General features: G+C 47.5%; 2 long non-coding RNA genes across 2 annotated transcripts; both read left to right on the top strand.

Annotated features, from left to right (window-relative positions):
- Positions 1-5,337: 5,337 nt before the first annotated feature.
- Positions 5,338-8,659, top strand: LOC123073569 (uncharacterized). The gene is made up of 3 exons (XR_006435691.1): positions 5,338-6,504; positions 7,201-7,310; positions 7,940-8,659. It is a non-coding gene; the product is annotated as an uncharacterized lncRNA (long non-coding RNA).
- A 6,263-nt stretch (positions 8,660-14,922) lies between these two features.
- On the top strand, positions 14,923-18,431 carry LOC123073568 (uncharacterized). The gene is made up of 4 exons (XR_006435689.1): positions 14,923-16,666; positions 16,768-16,845; positions 17,179-17,335; positions 18,229-18,431. It is a non-coding gene; the product is annotated as an uncharacterized lncRNA (long non-coding RNA).
- Positions 18,432-18,642: the final 211 nt, after the last annotated feature.

Genomic DNA, 18,642 nt, shown 5'->3' with positions numbered 1-18,642 from the left:
GACCCTCATCGCCGGTTGTGGTACAGCCGGCCTCATCTTCGTCCTCGTCGGTCCAGGAGGATCTGACCTCCTCCCCGCTGGCCTCGACTCCAGCCCATGCAGGCACGATGGCCTCTTCATCGACCTTGGCCGTCGCCTCCCCCGTGGCGTCACCCCTTGTGGGGTCTTCTACGACGGCTGCGGTCTCGCCCGCCGACACGTCGCGCGGGGCGCCTTCTACGCCGCCTGTGGTCTCACCCGCGGACCCGTCATCGCCACCCGCGGCTCCGTCTGCGGCCTTGTCGCCACCGCTTTCTGCGGCCTCACCAGCGGCCTCGCCCGTTCCCTCAGTGTCTGCGGACTCGTCGCCACCGTCCTCTGCGGCTTCACCAGCGGCCGCCTCGGTGCCTGCGGTACCCCCCGCGGCTATGGCTCCACCGCGCCGACGGCCTCGGCTCCCGCCTCCGCCGCCTCATCACTCTATGGTGACGCGTGCTAAGGACGGCATCCATCAGCGGAACCCTCGCTACTACAACCTCAGTGTTACGGGTCTCTCTCCGATACCACGCTCGGTGCGCTCCGCTTTGAGCGACCCGCACCGGCTCGCGGCCATGCGCGCCGAGTATGATGCTCTTGTCGCCAACAGGACATGGACGTTGGTTCCTTACCCTCCCGACGCCAACATCATTACCGGAAAATGGGTGTTTCGGCATAAACTTTTTCCGGATGGCTCCCTGGACAGGTACAAGGCTCCATGGGTCGTACGTGGATTTGCACAACGTGCCGGTGTTGACTTCTTGGAGACCTTCTCTCCAGTTGTTAAACCCGCCACGATTCGTGTTGTTCTTCAGCTCGCCGCCTCTCGACACTGACCTGCTCATCAGCTCGACATTAACAACGCTTTTCTCTATGGTCATCTTCAGGAGCGTGTTCTTTGTCAGCAGCCAGCTGGTTTTGTTGATCCCACTCGGCCTGATGAAGTTTGCCTACTCTCACGGTCTCTATATGGCCTGAAACAGGCGCCTCGTGCGTGGTATCAACGCATTGCAGCATTCCTCACTGCTCTCGGGTTTCGCAGCACCACCTTCGACACGTCGCTATTTTTTCTTCATCAAGCTGATCATGTCGCCATGCTTCTCCTACATGTTGATGATATCGTCATCACCGCCTCTCGTGCGGACATACTTCGTGACATCATTGGGCGCCTTGGTTCTGAATTTCGGCTGAAGGATTTGGGCGCTTTACACTTCTTCCTCGGCATTAATGTGCGACGCGATGCCTCCGGATTTTTTCTTCATCAAGGATAGTATGCTCTTGATCTCTTGGATCGTGCTGGCATGACCGACTTCAAACCTGCTGCTATCCCTGCCGAGGCCAAGCCCAAGCTCTCTGCCACTGCTGGACAGCCTGCCACTGATGCCGCTCTCTACCGCAGTATTGTTGGTGCTCTTCAGTACCTCACGCTCACCAGACCGGACATTCAGTTTGCCGTGCAGCAAGTTTGCTTGCACATGCACTTGCCTCGTGATGTTCACTGGTCTCTGGTCAAGTGCATTCTCCGGTACATTCGTGGCACACCGACCTTCGGCCTTCGTCTTCGTGCCTCCGCCTCCACCGAGCTATTTGCCGACACTGATGCGGATTGGACCGGCTGTCCTGACACTCGGCGTTCCACGTCAGGATATTGTGTCTTCTTCGGTGACTCTCTCATCTCGTGGTCTTCTAAGCGACAGCCCACCGTCTCCCGCTCGAGTGCCGAAGTTGAGTATCGTGTCGTCACCAACGTTGTTGCCGAGACATGTTGGCTTCGTCAACTACTTGGTGAACTTCGGGTTTCACTCCCGAAAGCTACGGTGGTTTCCTGTGATAATGTTTCAGCCACCTACCTCGCGGCCAATCCGGTGCAGCACAAGCGCACCAAGCACATTGAACTTGATGTTCATTTCGTCCGCGAGAAGGTTCAGTTGGGTCAGCTTCGAGTTCTTCATGTACCGACCACCCAATAGTTTGCTGACATTATGACCAAAGGGCTTCCAACCGCTGCATTCCAAGAGTTCTGTTGTCTCCACACGATGGGCTGTTATGACCATCGTAAATAACGTGGCACTGCCGGCTCAACAGCATTTACCGCCCTCTTGTGAAGCTTCTGATCCCGCTTACACAGGCTGGTGGTGAAGACGTGGTATTTCCCACTGTTCAATTGCTTCGGGTTGCTCTGATAACCATACTGTGGCTGCTGCTGATTTCCCTGATTACTCTACTGATTATAACCTCCTTGGTTGCCCTGGCCATGAAAACCGGAGTTTGAGCCATCGCCTCCATGACCCGGTCCATGAGAGCCGGATCCTGAACCGCCGTTCGGGCCACAGTTGTTCTGGATAGATTCCCTGAAGTGCCTCATGATACTGCAATCCTTCCACATGTGGGTGGCTGGCTTCTCATGCGTTCCATGCTTGGGACACGGATGATTCAACATCGCTTCAGGGTCAAATTTCGCCCCCTGAGCCGGCTTCCCCTTCTGGTGCTGATTATACTCCCGCGCCCCGGTGTTAGCTACAAAGTCTTCAGCTTTGCGCTTACCGTTGCCGCCCTGATTGGCATGGTTGTAGTGCTGTCCTTTTACGCCGCTGCTCTTCTTTCCCTTCCCTGATCTTTCATCCTCAGAGTCGGGGTCCTTGGTACTATCAGAGACGGCATACTTAACGAGGGCCGCCATGAGCACCCCCATGTCATCACAATGACGCTTAAGCCGTCCAAGCTTCTGCTTGAGTGGAATAAAACAACAATTTTTCTCCAATGTTAAAATCGCTGAGCCGACGCTGACATTGTCTGAAGAATGTATAATGGTCAAGACCTGGTGCACCCAACTGGTTGTTGATTCGCCCTCAGCGTGAAACAAGAGTCCAAATCCACAATCGACATGGGCTGCTTGCACGTATCCTTAAAATTTCGGATAAACCGGGCCTTCATCTCTGCCCATGACCCGACGAAATTGGCGGGCGGCCCCTTAAACCAGGTACGAGCCGTCCCCTCCAGCATCATGGTGAAGTACTTAGCACATGCAGCCTCACGAACATCCAACATCTCCATAGCCATCTCATAACTCTCTACCCAAGCCTCAGGGGGCTGATCTGCTATGTAGTTAGGCACCTTTTGAGGGCCCTTAAAATCCTTGGGTAGACGTTCGTTTCGCAAAGCCGCCGTTAAGCACGGCACACCGAAAGCCTTAGAGGTTACACCTGCCCCAATTGGAGCCGCCGGGTAAACCGGTGCGTGTTGATGAGCCGCCAGCTCGGCCTCCCGGCGCTCTCTGCTCTGGTCCACCAAGTCCTGTGCATTAGCACCATTGCGCGCCGGGTCATGTCCATGCGGTCGGTTACGGTGCTGCTCCGTACTCGAGACTGCTGGTGAGTCAATGTGCCTACTGTAGCTCCGGCTTGGACGAGGGGTCGCATGAATCCGGTCGCGACTATAGGAATAGGCCTGCTGCTGCACCAACGCTGTTTGAAGAAGCTCCCTGGCTCTTTGGGTTTCAACCGCCACCGGAGTCTCACCCTCGTCTGGCAGAGCCGCCAATCGCATAGCCGCAGCGATCATATTGTCTAAAGGGGTGGAGTAATGATCCGCGGTGTTACCAGGTGCTGAGGCGGGGTGTTGTTTATATGCGGAGAACCTGTCACGCGCGACTGACCCGACATTCCACCCCCTGGCGCTTCAGTCATCCGGTTTGTGATTGGCGGGTTACTAGCTCCCGCCCTGGGTGTGTTGAAGAGGTCCCTTGACTCGTAAACCGAGGGCAGACAACTCCGGTGCTTTCTCCTCAAGACTTCGTTTGAAGCGTTCTGATCCACCATAAGCCGATATGAATCTGCTTGAACCCGCTGTGCTTAAGCTTTCAAAACGGCCTGCTCTGCAGCCATCCTAGTGTTTTGTGCTGCTAAACCTGCTTTAGCTTGTGCTATCTCATCATGCAATTTAGCCACTTCTGCTTTATGCTGCACCTGGTTGTCTGGAGTTACATCAACCTCCATCAGAGTCGCCAGAGCATCCAACAGATCTGTTAACACTTGAGCCGGCAGGCGTGCTGAACCGCCAGCACCTGCTGCTGCTGCACCGGAAGTCATGGCCGCGGCGGCTGTTGAACCGAGAGTCGGCTGGGTGCCAGCCATGAAGATTGCCACCCTGTTCGGCGACTCATGGGGGTCCGGAATACTATCGCCATCGGACCAGCCCCCAAGCCGTCCGTCTTGCAGTTGATACATTGAGTCAGTTTCGCCTGTGGACGATTCACCATCAGAATGGATGGCCGTCTCACCGCCTGACAAGGAGCTTCTAATTCGGCCCCATGGATGCACCCAACAAAGGCACACTTCATGGCGGGTTGGACCTGGGCGGCTCGTGCACGCTGAGCCGTCTTGATGAGGTCGGTGCAGATGTCCGGCTCAGGGCCCGGCTCACCGATTTTGCTGATGAAGACGTGGATTCCGCCGAAGGGGACCCGGTACCCGTACTTAATTGAGCCGGCCTCGGGGCCCCAGCCTGCATCGTCGATGTAGAGCTTGCCGCGACGACTCTTGGTCATCCGGCCCAAGAACTCAAAACCACCGTGCGCAGGCCCCATGGTGGGCGCCAACTGTCGTGGAAGTGTCACGGCAGATGTCCTCATGAAAGGACTTAGTTGTGGAGCCATTGCGACGAGGTTAGCTTCAAGAGGTTAAACGGGACAAAGGACGCGAGGAGTTTATACTGGTTCGGCCCCTTGCGGTGAGGGTAAAGCTTAATCCAGTTTGAGGAGGTATTGCTAGGGTTCGATTACCAGGGAGCAAACACGCTTTGCCTGGCTTTCGATTTGTTCTCTCTTGCCCTAAGCCGCCACCGGGTCGTCCCCTTATATACAAGGGTTGACGCCCTGCGGCCTACAGAGTCCCGGCCGGCTCATACAAACGTGTCCGGCCCGGTGACTAATCTTACATGCCTTATAATACAAGTCTACATATACATGGTGGTTTATATTTATGGGCCTTAAGCCGCCCTTTGGTTTGGGCCCTTTAACGAGCCTGCCTTGTGAACCGCCATCTTCAATATACTCTTGGGCTTCATTTAGATGAACCGCCACTGGGATAATCCGGCCCCTCCTGGGCGGGTCATATCCAATAATCATATCCTCAACAAGTTCCATTCTAATCTTTGCATCGCCGACGCCGACGCTTCGACTGCGCGGGGTGTTGAACGTGACATATTTGTACTTGCTATTCCTACAATCTCTAGCCTTGTATAGTTGAATCCTAGAAATATGATAGGATTAGTTTCCTTGTCACGCAAGACATCTCGTGTATATATTGTGACCATCTCTGAGAAATCCCTCAAAAAAAAAGTTAAGATGCAACACGTCTAAACACCACTTTTTTTAAGTGAAGAGGGGTCTAGAACGACCCCGAGCTTTCATTTAACACAAAGCGGTGGAAGTACAAAGCTCCTACAAGGACTCCAAAGTAAAATACATAACAAACAAGCCCCTGACTTTTACATGGAGGACCCCAAACTGAAAGCAAGAAATGCGATCGGGTCCCTAGCAGCCACCGGCCGGATTGAACCTCATCGCCGCCGGGGACGAACCACTTGGTGTGAAGAAATCGCCATGGCCGCAACACCTGCACACCATAGCCTCTGAACAACAGCTGGATCTGCCTCCCATAAGGCACGCACGCCGGGAGGAATGGAGTCGGCCGCCTTTCGGCCAGAAGAAGCAGCGAACCAGCGGAGACCGGCAGCCAATCGAGGGCGCCGTAGCTCCACCATGGAATCAACTGCTGATGTGCACGAACTCGATCTGCCGGCTTCAAGTATCTGCAACGCCCCTGCTCCTCATCCACCAGCAAAGTGACTTGAAAGAGCAAGCAGCAGCAGAGGGCCATCCTCCAGATCAGGGAAGACCTCAGGCTTATTGGGGAAAGAGAGCTCGCATCAGATCCACTCCCATCTGCCTCCATCCACCATGGATGGCCGGCCTGGGAGGCTACTGGTGACCACCAAACACTGCCTGGATGTGTTGATGGGGAGCTCAAGTACGGCATAACGCCAGACGCCACGGAGACAAGACACAACCTACACCTAAACCTAAGACTACTATGAACAGAGGGAGACCGACCACCTAACCCATCCTCGCGCCGGACGGCAGAGCCGCCGGAGAGAGAGAGGGAGAGGGGCGGTGACGGAGTGCACGAGGAGACTCTCAACAGGAGCAGGGAAGAGAAGGGTGACGAATCTCCCCTCTTTCAATCCAAAAATTGCTTCTCCTTCCTCCCGCCGAGTCTCTTGCTCGCGCCCACCCCCTCCCTCCTAGCGTTGATGGAAGAAACATGGCCAGCCCTCGGCCTGGCGGCCGGCGACGCGGCCTTCCCGCCCCCGCCTCCCCGTGGCGTGGGGCGAGGCCGCGACGGCGCGACGAGGCCGCTCGAACCGTGTGCACCAGCAAGAAGGCCAGCTCGAACAAACAGGATGCCCTGCAAAACGATTTCGAACGAGGTGCGTGTAGTTAGCAGATTAGCCGCTCATGTATGTGTAGATAGAGGTATGAGTAGCTAAATTCAGAAACTTTCCTACACTAGGCACTGTAAACTTCCAGTACACAAAATTCAGTTATCTTTTTCGTAGGAAAATTTCTGTAACAAATTTCAGAAGCTTGTATTTTCAATGTAAATCTAACTATGCTTGAAACTGAAATTTAAACTGAGTATGAAGTAAATTATTTTTGCATGATATTTACTGAATGTAACAAGAAGCATATGGTTTAATGAATTTAAACTGAAATGTAAGAAGAATGCAAGTACACTATGTTTCAGATTTCTGCAAGATATTTACTGAATGTAAATGTTTGAAAATTTGTGGCTTATCAAACTCCAGAAACTAATCAGATTGTCAATCAAACTAATCAAATTTGTGGCCGATTTCACAATCCTGTTTAAAGAAGAATCTAGCTAAATATGACAGGATTACAACCTCGTCAGATTACAACCTTGTCAGATTGTCTTGGCCAAATATGACAGCCTTGAAGATTGTTGCCTTAATCATAATGTACCAGCAACTGAATGTACTTATCTTTATCTTTGGCTCCATCTTTTGAAAGATTGGCACCAATATGTAATTACTGTACTTATCTTTATCTTTGGCTCCTTAATCCTAATCTACCAGCAACTGAAGTTTTGGTGCCTTATGATGCAGGGGAGATGCTAATACTCTTAGAATGGTCATTTGAGCCAACTGTTTCAATCGAGAGAACAATTTTCTACTGAATTCAGGAGTGCTCTGCAATGCCATATGCCATTGCTCAGGTAAGAAAAGAGTAAAATAGAAGAGCTATAACTAAACACAATGGTAGCTAAAGTACATAAGAATGTCATTGGTTTCTTCGGGTATCTTAAGCCTTGTGTATTGCTTCAGGTTGTCATGGCAAAAAATTAACTGAATTAGCATTAGCTAAAGAGTTAACTGAATTTTGCAGATTGTCATGGCCAAACTCTTCAGGCGGTATCTTAAGCTTTCGCTAATGAGTTAACTGAATTTTGCAGATTCCGCTGGCCAAAAATTCAGTTAACTGCCTCTTTTTTGCAAATTCTGCTGGCCAATAATTTGCATGTTCATGGACTGACATGAACATGTAATGTAGGAGGAGGATCAACATGAAACTACTCACATTAAACTGAAATTTTCCAAATTAACAGTTAACTGATTTTTTCCCAACATCCAACTACTCACATGAACATGTAATGTAGGAGGAGGATCAACATCAAACTACTCAACGTTAACTTCTGCTTAGCCAATAATTTTGATCACTGAACACTTCAATTACTCAGCACATAAACTGATGTTTTTTCCAAATTAAGAGTTAACTGAATTCATCAATTTTACTTTGCACATTTTTTCACCAGCAGCCCTGTACTTCTTGTCGCGGTGCTTGCAGAGGAGATACTGTGAGAAAGGTACTGGAGATGAACAAGCAAGGAGCCCTGTACTTGTTCTCACAGGCAGCAGCACGAGAAGGGGACCTCCGGTGGCAGCACACGAGCAGGGGAGCTCCGAACGGCAGCACGAGCAGGGGAGGAGCAGCAAGTTGTAGAGGAGCAGCAGAGGGAGATCGAGCTTGAGGTCCAGGCCTGCGCGAGTACTTGAGTTCCAGGCCCGCGGGAGAGCTTGAGGTCCAGGACGATCTTGAGGGGATATCGGCGGCGCAGGCCTGGCGGTGGCGGCGGAGCAGGTCCTGGGTGGCGGAGGAGCAAGCAATTGGGCGGCCTGGGCGGCGCCGGAGCAAGCAATTGGGCGGTGGGGCTCCTGGGCAACGACGGGCACTGGCGGTGGCGGCGGCGCAGGTCCTGGGTGGCGGAGGAGCAAGCAATTGGGCGGCCTGGGCGGAGGAGGATTAAGCCCTAGACGGCGCCGGAGCAAGCAATTGGGCGGCGCGGCTCCTGGTCGACGACGGGCCCTGGCGACGTGCGCGGGGGATGGGCGGAGGAAGAAGGCACACGGCGACCTTTTTGTAACAGATTTGAAGCTGCGGGGATGTTTTTGCAAAATTTGCAGTACACTATGCTGGAGACAACTTTTCTCGGACGGAAGGAGTACATGTGAGTCTCACCTCTTTAGCCAAGATTTCATTGTGATTTATCATGTTATGCCATATATCTTACAACCCCTTTGTTCTCTGCAACAAAATGTCATAAACATTGTTATAACGAAAAGGATGATGTATTCCTTCTTTACTAACTATTTTTTCCAACAGATATTTACACTAAAAAATTGTACATCGTAAGACTTTCTTCACCACTGAACATTACTGAGCTCGACATTTCTGAATTTTAAACAGAAAAAGTTGAAAAGCGGGGACCCATGCCAATGGGGACATGCATACTCCCCTGCACCTTACATCACATATTAAATGGCTGAAAATATTTGCAAGCACCGCCAGCACAGGGATTTCCATGCCTGAAGAAGCAACCGTTAGTCAATAGGCGTGGAATTGAAAGCATGGTCTGAGTAAATGGTAGTCTTTTTTGACTACTATCTGTGAAGCACAAATTTGAAAGGAAAAGTATAGGAAGATTATTAAGCAATCATTATTCAATGGGCATCTAACTGAAAGTACAGTTTGTGGGTGCTAAAGCAGAACCAGATCACGCAGTCATTAACTGGCTATTAGAGAAAGGAAGCGTAAAGGTGAATAAATAAATTGTCAAAAAGCATACACTACACTGTACACATAGGATGGAGAAAGGGAAAACAAAGTAAAATCATGTAGCTATCAGTTCGTTTTAAAAGATTGGTGCGTCAGCAAGAAGCGATGTTGGTAAAAAGTTTCTGTAAGCTGAAAAGAATTCCACCCCTTGGTCACAAAAGCCTTTGTCTTTATCTCCATCTTTAACCTATGTGCAAATGAGTGATGAGTTCCATGTGAGTAGCGCTACCCACAGTAGAATGAAAATTGGCAGATCCAAAAATGGAAGGAGCATAAGGCTTAAAATCGATATCTAAATAAATCTATAAAATGACTAAATGAGCATTGTTCGAGGAATCACAAAGACGGAGTACATGCTCCTCTAACAGATGCCCCTGAATCCTAATTTGAACGTATGGAGGCCATGAATCATGGCATATATAGCAAGCAAGAGGAAATAAGCATGCGGTCATCCACCACTTAATCTTGGTATGCTAACCTCTGAGAACAGACAGTAGCTCTTTTTAACTTATATTACTACACTGTAGCAAAATTGGAGGTAGTAAAAATCCATGAATTCTAAACCATTCGCCTGCGAAATATTCAGAACTGGTTAGATGACTAATTTCTCCCTTTAACCCCACTTCAGGTATTCCAGGGGGTTCCTCAAACAAATGGTAATTTTTCAAATCACAACATAAAGGAGGAGAAGGTTGCTGTTTTGCATGACATGAGAGCAGATGTATCACTGCACCTACAAATTTAAGTCTGTATGGTCTGCTGGCACAGATAAAATTCAAAGACATCCTATGGGTATGTTGACATGGCTGGCTGGATCTGCAAAGATGGATGTTCCACAGTGTTTGATCATACACAAAAAGAGGAAAAACTAAACATATAAATATGTGATTCATCTGTATGCGTACATATCAACAGGGATATAATATAATACTATTTTTGCACCCACAAAAAGAGGAAAATCAGATTTAAGCACTAGTACTTAAAATCTAAACATTGTATTGGACGACATACCTCCACGCAAGCATTAGGCTATTGGACTGTGCCGCAAGCAATCGCTCCATCCATCCGGCACCACAGCTACAGGGCAGACTGGCAGCGCCCTCTAGGCCTAGTATGGATGGTATGGTAGAGAGCAGCCGATTCTTAGTCTTTGCATGCCGCCAAGCTAGGCTGTAATTTCCTATTGCTGTTTCCGTCAAGAATAGAAAATCAAGGAGAAAAAACATTTACATTTCAGCAAACATGTTACATGCAACATCCTGGATGCAGACAGAATTGAACAGAGGAGGATCCAAAGCACAAGCAAGTGTGTAGATGGAGTCAGTAGAACTGATGAGTAGTGCAGCACGAGAAGTTCTAATCAAGTCCATATGCCAAGCAATCCCTACATATTCAATGGGATGTTTTAGACTTTCCAAAAAGACCTGCAAAAAGATCACAGGTATTTTTGCAAGCTTCTGGTGGGGAGGTGATGAAAAGAAAAAGAAAATGCATTGGAAAAAGTGGCAGGACATAGCTATCCCAAAATGTGAGGGGGGAATGGGCTTCAGAGATTTTGGCCTCTTTAATCAAGCCATGCTGGCTAAACAAGGATGGAGGCTTCTGACCAACCCTGAATCACTTTGTGCAAAGGTGCTTAAAGGCCGATACTATCATGATTCAGATTTCTTGGCAGCTACAAAAAAGAGGAACTCCTCTCATACTTGGAGGGCAATACTACATGGGAGAGAATGCGTGAATCTAGGGCTGATTAAACGTGTTGGGGATGGTGCGAGTATTAACATCTGGGAGGACCCTTGGATTCCCTCCAATCATGGCTATCGTCCAATTATTCGGTTACCAGGGGCTGCATGCACCAAGGTGGAGGAGCTTACTGATCATGTGAATAATTGTGAATAATAGTTGGGATCTTGCTGCCTTGGAAGCAAACTTTGTTGCACCTGATATGCATGCCATTGCTAAAACACCCATAGGGAATTGGGGTGAAGATTGTTGGGCCTTGGAGGTGAAGAGGAATGGTAACTTTTCAGTTCGGTCGGCGTATAAAATTCTGAGCACAAACATGAGACATTCCTATGAATCGTCTTCGTCAGGAGCGGCAGGAAATGCCTTATGGAACAAACTATGGAAGATATCGGTACCACCAAGAGTCAGGAATTTTTGGTGGAGAGTTATAAGGGGTTTTGTCCCCTGTAATTATGTCCTGCTTACCAGACATATAGAAAAGGCCCCATTCTGCGACCTATGTGGCAAGGAGGAAACTATAACACATGCCCTGTTCGAATGCACTTGGGCGAGAGTCTTCTGGAAGGAGATGAAGACCATGATGCAGATTAAAATCCCAGTGTTACATCCGCATTCGTGGGCTTCAGATTTGATTGAAGGAAAATTGGGATCAGGCCAATTTGTATGCATAGTACTATGTGGCTGCTGGGCGGCATGGTCTGAAAGGAATGCTCGTACTCATGGTAAGAAGGGACAGTCAGTTCAAACTCCTGTTCGATGGGCTCTTGATAATGTTGTTGACCTTACAACAGTAGGGGGAACTATCCGACCTATGGTGACCAGGGAGGAAGATCGCTGGCAAGCACCGGAACAAGGGACTCTGAAAATCAATGTGGATGCGGCTTTTCTTGTGCAGGCAGGGTGTGGAAGTACAGGGCTGGTGGTCCGAGACTCAGAGGGCAACCTAATTAGAGCGCAGGCCTTGTGGTATCGTTTTGCATCAAGTGCCCAAACTATGGAGTTGTACGCTATCCGGGACGGGATTCAACTAGCCAGAGACATGGGTTACTCACGGATATGCATTGAAAGTGATGCTCGGCAGGTGGTTAGGATGTGCAAGTCTGAACTTTCAGAGAGAGCAGCGGATGCAGCTGTTTGCCATGAAATCAAAGAGCTTTTGGGAGGATTTATGTGCTGTGGTCTGGTGCTTGTACATAGGGAAGCCAATGAAGCGGCCCATCCGTGTGCAAAGAAAGCCACACAAGAGAGGAGGAGATGTTTGTGGATAAATTATATGCCTCCTTTCTTAGCTAGTTGTATTCAACTCTCGTGTAATCCCCCCTAATTGAGTTATAAAGCTCTTGATTCGCAAAAAAACGTGGATCAATCCTTTCTGGATTGAAGGAACTTGTTTATTAAAATTGCTCAGCTCGAGGGGAATACCCTCGAAATATGCGGGAGGAGAACATTAAAAAACGCAGAAATTCAATTATTTTTTAGTCATAGTGAGCATGTCCATGGAATGACAACCGGTAGCTTGCTAGGTGCCATGTCATCCTTGCATTTAACCTAGCTCCCTTTTTGTGTGGTTCAAAGGAAATGGTGTTCGCACAGCTATCAACAACGGATTACAAGTCCAAGGCACATTCGTACAAAATGTTGACCCCCAAAATATTTTTATTTAAAAATGATCACCTCTTTTTTTTGCAAATTTAAAAGTGAGCATCTCAACAGCGAAGCCAATGCGATATCCAAGTAAAAAGTATGGCCTCGGATTCGGTTTTAAGGCACATGCATGTTTGATCAACAATTACATCACTATTAATGTGCAGTTTTATATCTTGTAAACTTGATATTCACAAAAGGAAGTTTCATATAAAAATGATGTCATTATAGCTATATTCAGAAGTATGTAGTTATGATTGTAATTTTGTATCACACATACCACATAAGGCGAGAGCAGTTACACAAATATACTAGTGTCAAAAGAAAAAGACAATTGCTTCACCGTGTTTTGGACGAACTGGAAAATATCCACAAAAACTATGTCGGCTGTGAACCAACCTGTAACCGGATAGTTAGAAAGACAGTGATATCTCTAGCTCACAAGTCCTAGACTAGACTTAACATTGATGCTCACATTTTCCTAGCTCAATCTCTCAGAGATGTTCATAAGTGGGCTTTATTAATTTAAAGCCGGACGCTTCTAGCGTCTTTGTTTTAAAAAAAAGTGTAGAGTGTGCGTGCGTTCATATGGGTAAATGCATGTGCACTTGTATGAGCGTGTACGTCTATACTGTGTTTGAGGTGCTCATAGGAGTAGGGTATACATGCTTGGCTTGATAACGGTAAGTGCATGTGTGTATGTATGAACGTCTACGTCTGTTCTGTGTAAAGCAAAAAGTAGGCGCTAGCTGCTCCTTATACATAAAATGAGGGAAAATAGGAGACATAAAAAAGCCAATCACTCCATGTCGGAGTGAACATGCCAAGGGACGTCAGCTTGACAGATATAATATGAAAATCGCCACATCAACCAATATGCGGTTTAATATGAGAGATTGCTCACCACCCTCGCCGGGTGGTTGTCCTCGGTGCCGGAAAACGAGCATATAAACCGCTTCGGCGTCGTCTGCCGACGCGATGCGGTACTAATGTAACGACGTAACCGGCCCCTCCTCCCTCTCGATCGAGTTGCCCGTACAAGCGAAAGTGAAGCCCGATGATGGATGGTAGCCTGTCAGCTACGGCCCGTACTGGCCCAATAAGCGCCGGCCCGTCGTGTGGAAGAACTCGTCGTCATTCGGCGATTGTGTTCCTGTTGAGGAATTCTACAAAACTCAATACGAAAAGAAGCTTACGCACATCGATGACAGAGTGCGTTGGGCGTCCGAGGCGAGGCAATAGAAGCTGTGCTGCGCTGCTGTGAGAGGATCGCGGCATGCATGGGAGAGGAGAGTCAGAGCTCCATATTCGTGTCGACATAATCTATTTGTTTGAGATTGCTTTATTACCACGCCAGAGTGGATCTAAGCCGTCCGATGGGAGGCTGCGTCCTTGGGAGAAGAGACGGACAGCATTAGCAGGGACAGCTCGGCAGGAATCCGAGTCCTTTCTCTAGCTAGCAATGCCTTTAGTGGTGGCAGATATAGCACATCGTAAACAAACAGTGAGCGAGGTAGCATGCGTTTGAAGAGGAAAAAGTTCAAAACAAACCTTGAAGTTGTAGACGAAAGCTAAATCAAACCCTAAATTTTGAATCCCGGAAATTGGCACTCTGAAGTTGTAATCCCAACCTATTTTGGACTCTAGACCAGTTTGGCACAGTAAGAATACTACAACCCCGACCGGGATAGCCTGCTACTCTCAGAAACAAGAATTTGGGCCGGCCCACTATAACACAACAAGAATTCGTGAAGTTTTAAAATGTTCGCGCATTTCTACAATTGTTCAAAAGTTAAAAAATGTTCCTGTTTTCTATTTGTGGCACAAATTAAATTCCTTTTGTGTTTTTAAAATTTATTTAGAATTTTGAAATTCTATTCGCATTTTTTAAAACTATTCATGATTTTAAAAAACCACATTTGTCAAAAAATGTTCCGAATTCCAAATGTTCTCCACATGCTATGAAAAATGTTCAGGAAATTGTGTTGAATATTTTCTCTACTCCCAATGGAGCAGTTGGTAGAACAACGTCAAGGTTTTTTTTTCACATTCGTCGGTTTTTTTTTGTCATCCACCCACATTACATCCCATTGCGGAAACGTTCGCCGATCCATCCCACCCCACCGGACGAGACTTGCCTGCTCCCCGCGCGTGTGCCCATCCATACTCCCGTGTATGTATTTAATTGGAACAAAATAAGGCCCGGCCCCACTCCCTTAAAATCAGAGGAGGGGGGAGATGATTAGATAAGAAAGAAAAAGGGAAAAAGACAACCGTAGGATGAAGTGGGAGCATGGATTGGGAGCATGGAGAGGGAGCAGGCAAGCCGGATCCCACCCCACCTGCCTCCTTCCCGATCCCGACCTCCCGAACCCTGCCGCACCGCCAACCCCGCCGCCGCCTCCTTTGACCCAGCACTCCGTTCCATGGATCCACTACGCGACGGCCAGTTCTCACGGCAGTCGCCGCCCGCTCTTCCCCTCCTGGTGCACCTCCCCCACCAAGCTCTCTCTCCTAGATCGTGAGCTAAACGAAAATGATTTACGGAACCTCTGGTCGTTGCCTCTCAGCGGCGACTACCCTTGCGGCGGTTGCGGGAGAGATGGATCCTCATCCTCCCGAAAATACACTCGGCACCCGCCTCGTGATTTGTGGTGGCGGCCACGGCACTACCTTCCCACGTCGCCGAAGAGGCCCCCGGGGCGGGCGACGACGCCTTTAGCGGCCTTCCGGAGGCACAGCAAGTCTGGCCTACGGTGGGGTGGCGGCATGCACAGCATGGACGTCGTCTGATTCAGGAGCGACCTCTGGCTGCTGAAAAACCAATCGCTGGAACACGTGTGGATGGCCTCTGGCACGGTCCTCACCAACGGAGGGGCCTCGCCAACGCTGCAGTGCTGCAGGGCCACCCCGGCCATCGGCGCCGACAGTGTGTGCCTCATCCTGACAGGCAAAGTGGCCTTCGGCCTCCCCATCAACTGCACCCTCGGCATCTCCCTTCCGAGGATCTGCAAGTCACTCTGCGTCTCGCTCGTTTGTAGAGGTCCGTTTCTACTTGCAACGATTTATTTTCATTGAAGAAATTTACTTCTGATTAGCGAAAAAAGTTCTTTTCTGTTCCATGCTTGTGATGTGCAGATACATCAACGCAGATCCTAGCTCCAGATTGCATAAATTCTCCTTTGTTGACCTTGCATTGACATCACTGCAGTACGGACCACTGACTGTACATATTACTACAGTGAATTAACTTGCAGGGCATGTTGCATTTAATCCAGCACTGCCCCCTCTGCATAAGTATCTTCAATGGCCTTCTGCGTATAGGGCGCCAGTAGTGCTGATAGTACCATATCCGTATCGAAGTTGCACATTCATTTGGTCTGAATAGATGTCTCGCAATTCTTCCGCACTGTTGCCACCGGATTCGTCAGTTGATGAGAAGGCGCCGCTGCCGTGAGTGGAATCGACGCCGATCATGCAGGGGCAGAGGCAGGTGGTGGTGCCCATCATGCATTGGTAGCATAGTTTTAAATAGCGCACTAAGCATCTTAGCGGCGGACCTCTTCCAAATGCTATAGCGTGCTATAGCGGAGCTATAGCGCGCTATTTAAAATGTTTGTTCATTTGTTTGGACCAAAATCTCTTAGCGCAAGACCTTTTGTAAACGCTATAGTGTGCTATAGCGGGCTATTTAAAACAATGATTGGTAGGTATGTTTTTGCAAATCTGTGTTACAGTTGGTATTGGGTGCGTATGTATGTAGTTAGAGAAGTAAATCTGTTTCATGCATGGAGGAGAGATGTGCAGCTCTGTGAAGAGTTCATGAATACTTCTGAAAGAATGCTCAACTGACAGTCTATAAAAGGACTAGAAATGCATGGCATGCTTGGTCCAAAGTACAACAGTTTGTTGGCTTGCTTCGCACAGTCTTTCGCCGTGCTATATTTGTGAAGAGGTAATATTTTGTGTTGTCTACACACATTATCAGCTCGCCTTTTCTAAATGTTCGGTTATTATGCAGGTAAAGACATATGAGAAGCAAAGAGGATCAAATGATTCCACATACTGGTTAGTGTGCCTTTTCTAGCCCAATTCCATGTTTGAAGCCTTCTATATAGAATGCTCTAAATCATACTGAACTGCTATTCCTGAGATGACAATGGTTTCAGGGTATTATTTGAACTAATATGGGGGGGGCTACTTCAGATTCCTTTCAGCAAAATATGGGAACTCCATTTTCTTGCAAGGTAAATAAGATACAATTGTATCATTCTGAATTTTTTCTGCACATGTATATTACGGAAAGGATGCACACATGTTTTCCTTCTTCCATGATCTCCCGCGATCATCGATTCAGAAAGAAATCTCCTGTGATCATTGCTAATTTTTATTTGTTTTCAAAACTTCAGGTCATAGATTTAATTGCTAATTGTTATTCATCAAATTTCCTGTTCAACCAAAGATATTTGTGATTCAGGACATCGAGAGTGTAGAGGGTTAGAGCTCAGAACTACTAGCAGACTGCCAATGTATTCAGTCAAAGGCATTTTATTTATGTATCTTCTTTACATGTCTGCCAGGGTAACCATAGCATCTACATTGCTTTATGCCTGAAACTGAGAGCTTTGGAACAGTGTTATGTGCTATTGGACAAGTAGATACTGAGATACCGATCAGTGGTGGCCAGCAGCAAATACAAGAAATGTTAGATACATCCACACTCTTTCTTGATCTATGGTTAGTCCCCCTCTTGCCTACCTTAAGCTCTTGGTGACTTACCGGATTAAGCAGAAGTGCTAACCTATTGTTGGTAGCAGTAGGAGATGTTGATGTTCCACGGAATTGCTAATCCTGTCTCCAAGTTTTAATGTTTGATCTGCTTGTTATTGACCTAAGAGAAAATGGGTTCTGAAGCTTTGATGTGATGTATTTCTAAGAAATAGTGACAAAATCAATACCTCGCACGGGCAATTACTCTTATATGGTTTGATGCTTGAAAAATTTTAGAGTCAACACCTCTTTTTAAAGTGTACATGATGCAATAAGAAAAGAACAAAGCATCTTGAGTACCATGCGCAGGTACAATTTTAATGCCTATAGTTGTATTTTGTTCCATTAGAAAATACAACTATATTTTATTCCTGATAGAGCAATCTTATACGAGGAAAATTACTCCTGAACATGTACAACTATATAATGTTCCTACAACTGTATTTTGTTCCATTAAAAAATAGTATTTCTGCTATGTCAGTTCGATGGCCACTGTTATGTCAATTTGATGGCCACTATGTTTTGCTATGGCAGAAGATTCAACTATATTTTGCTAATACAAGTACAACACTCAACCTCTGCTATGCCAATTCGATGGCCACTACATATTCAGGCGGGCAATGAACCAAATAACTCTTTCAGTGGGCCACTGATAATATTATTGTTGAGCTGATTAGGGAAGTAAACTATATACAACAATAAAGTGAAGTTGAACTATTTAGAGAAGTAAAATATACAACGGTAATCTGAAGTACACTTGGATCCCAAAGATGTTGGTGGAAATACTTCAACAAGCTTGATGCATTCATTATTCCGTAATACTAGGATTAACAGTGATGTTGCTGCTGGTTACTTTGCAGGTAATAATGTTACGCCAATGACATAGTTTATTTAGCTCTCAAGAATGGCTGCTTATCGTTCAAGAATCAGGACAACTACTTCTATTTCGTATTCATTCTAAAACTTCTATGAAGCAACAAAAGTTCCTTGTTGTGAATTTGTTCTGAAGCTACTAAAATATCCCCTTGTACTAAAATAAGATTTCTACTCAAACTTTGACAAGTTGCTTGCTCATGCCTTCAAATCTACCATGTTACTGAAATTTGATGAGGAGCTCAAGGGAGAAAATGAACCAACACTACTAGGGAAAACCTAGTAGTAGCACTTGTTTTGTAGCTAACAGTAGCGCTTGTACAAGCGCTACCACTAAGGCGCCACAGCTAACTTTTAGGAGTAGCGCTGGAATGCCGGCTCTACTACTATACCTAGTTAGC

The sequence above is a fragment of the Triticum aestivum genome, chromosome 3D (genome assembly GCF_018294505.1).
Source record: "Triticum aestivum cultivar Chinese Spring chromosome 3D, IWGSC CS RefSeq v2.1, whole genome shotgun sequence".
Classification (NCBI taxonomy): Eukaryota; Viridiplantae; Streptophyta; class Magnoliopsida; order Poales; family Poaceae; genus Triticum; species Triticum aestivum.
This window is presented reverse-complemented; position numbering and strand designations above follow the sequence as displayed.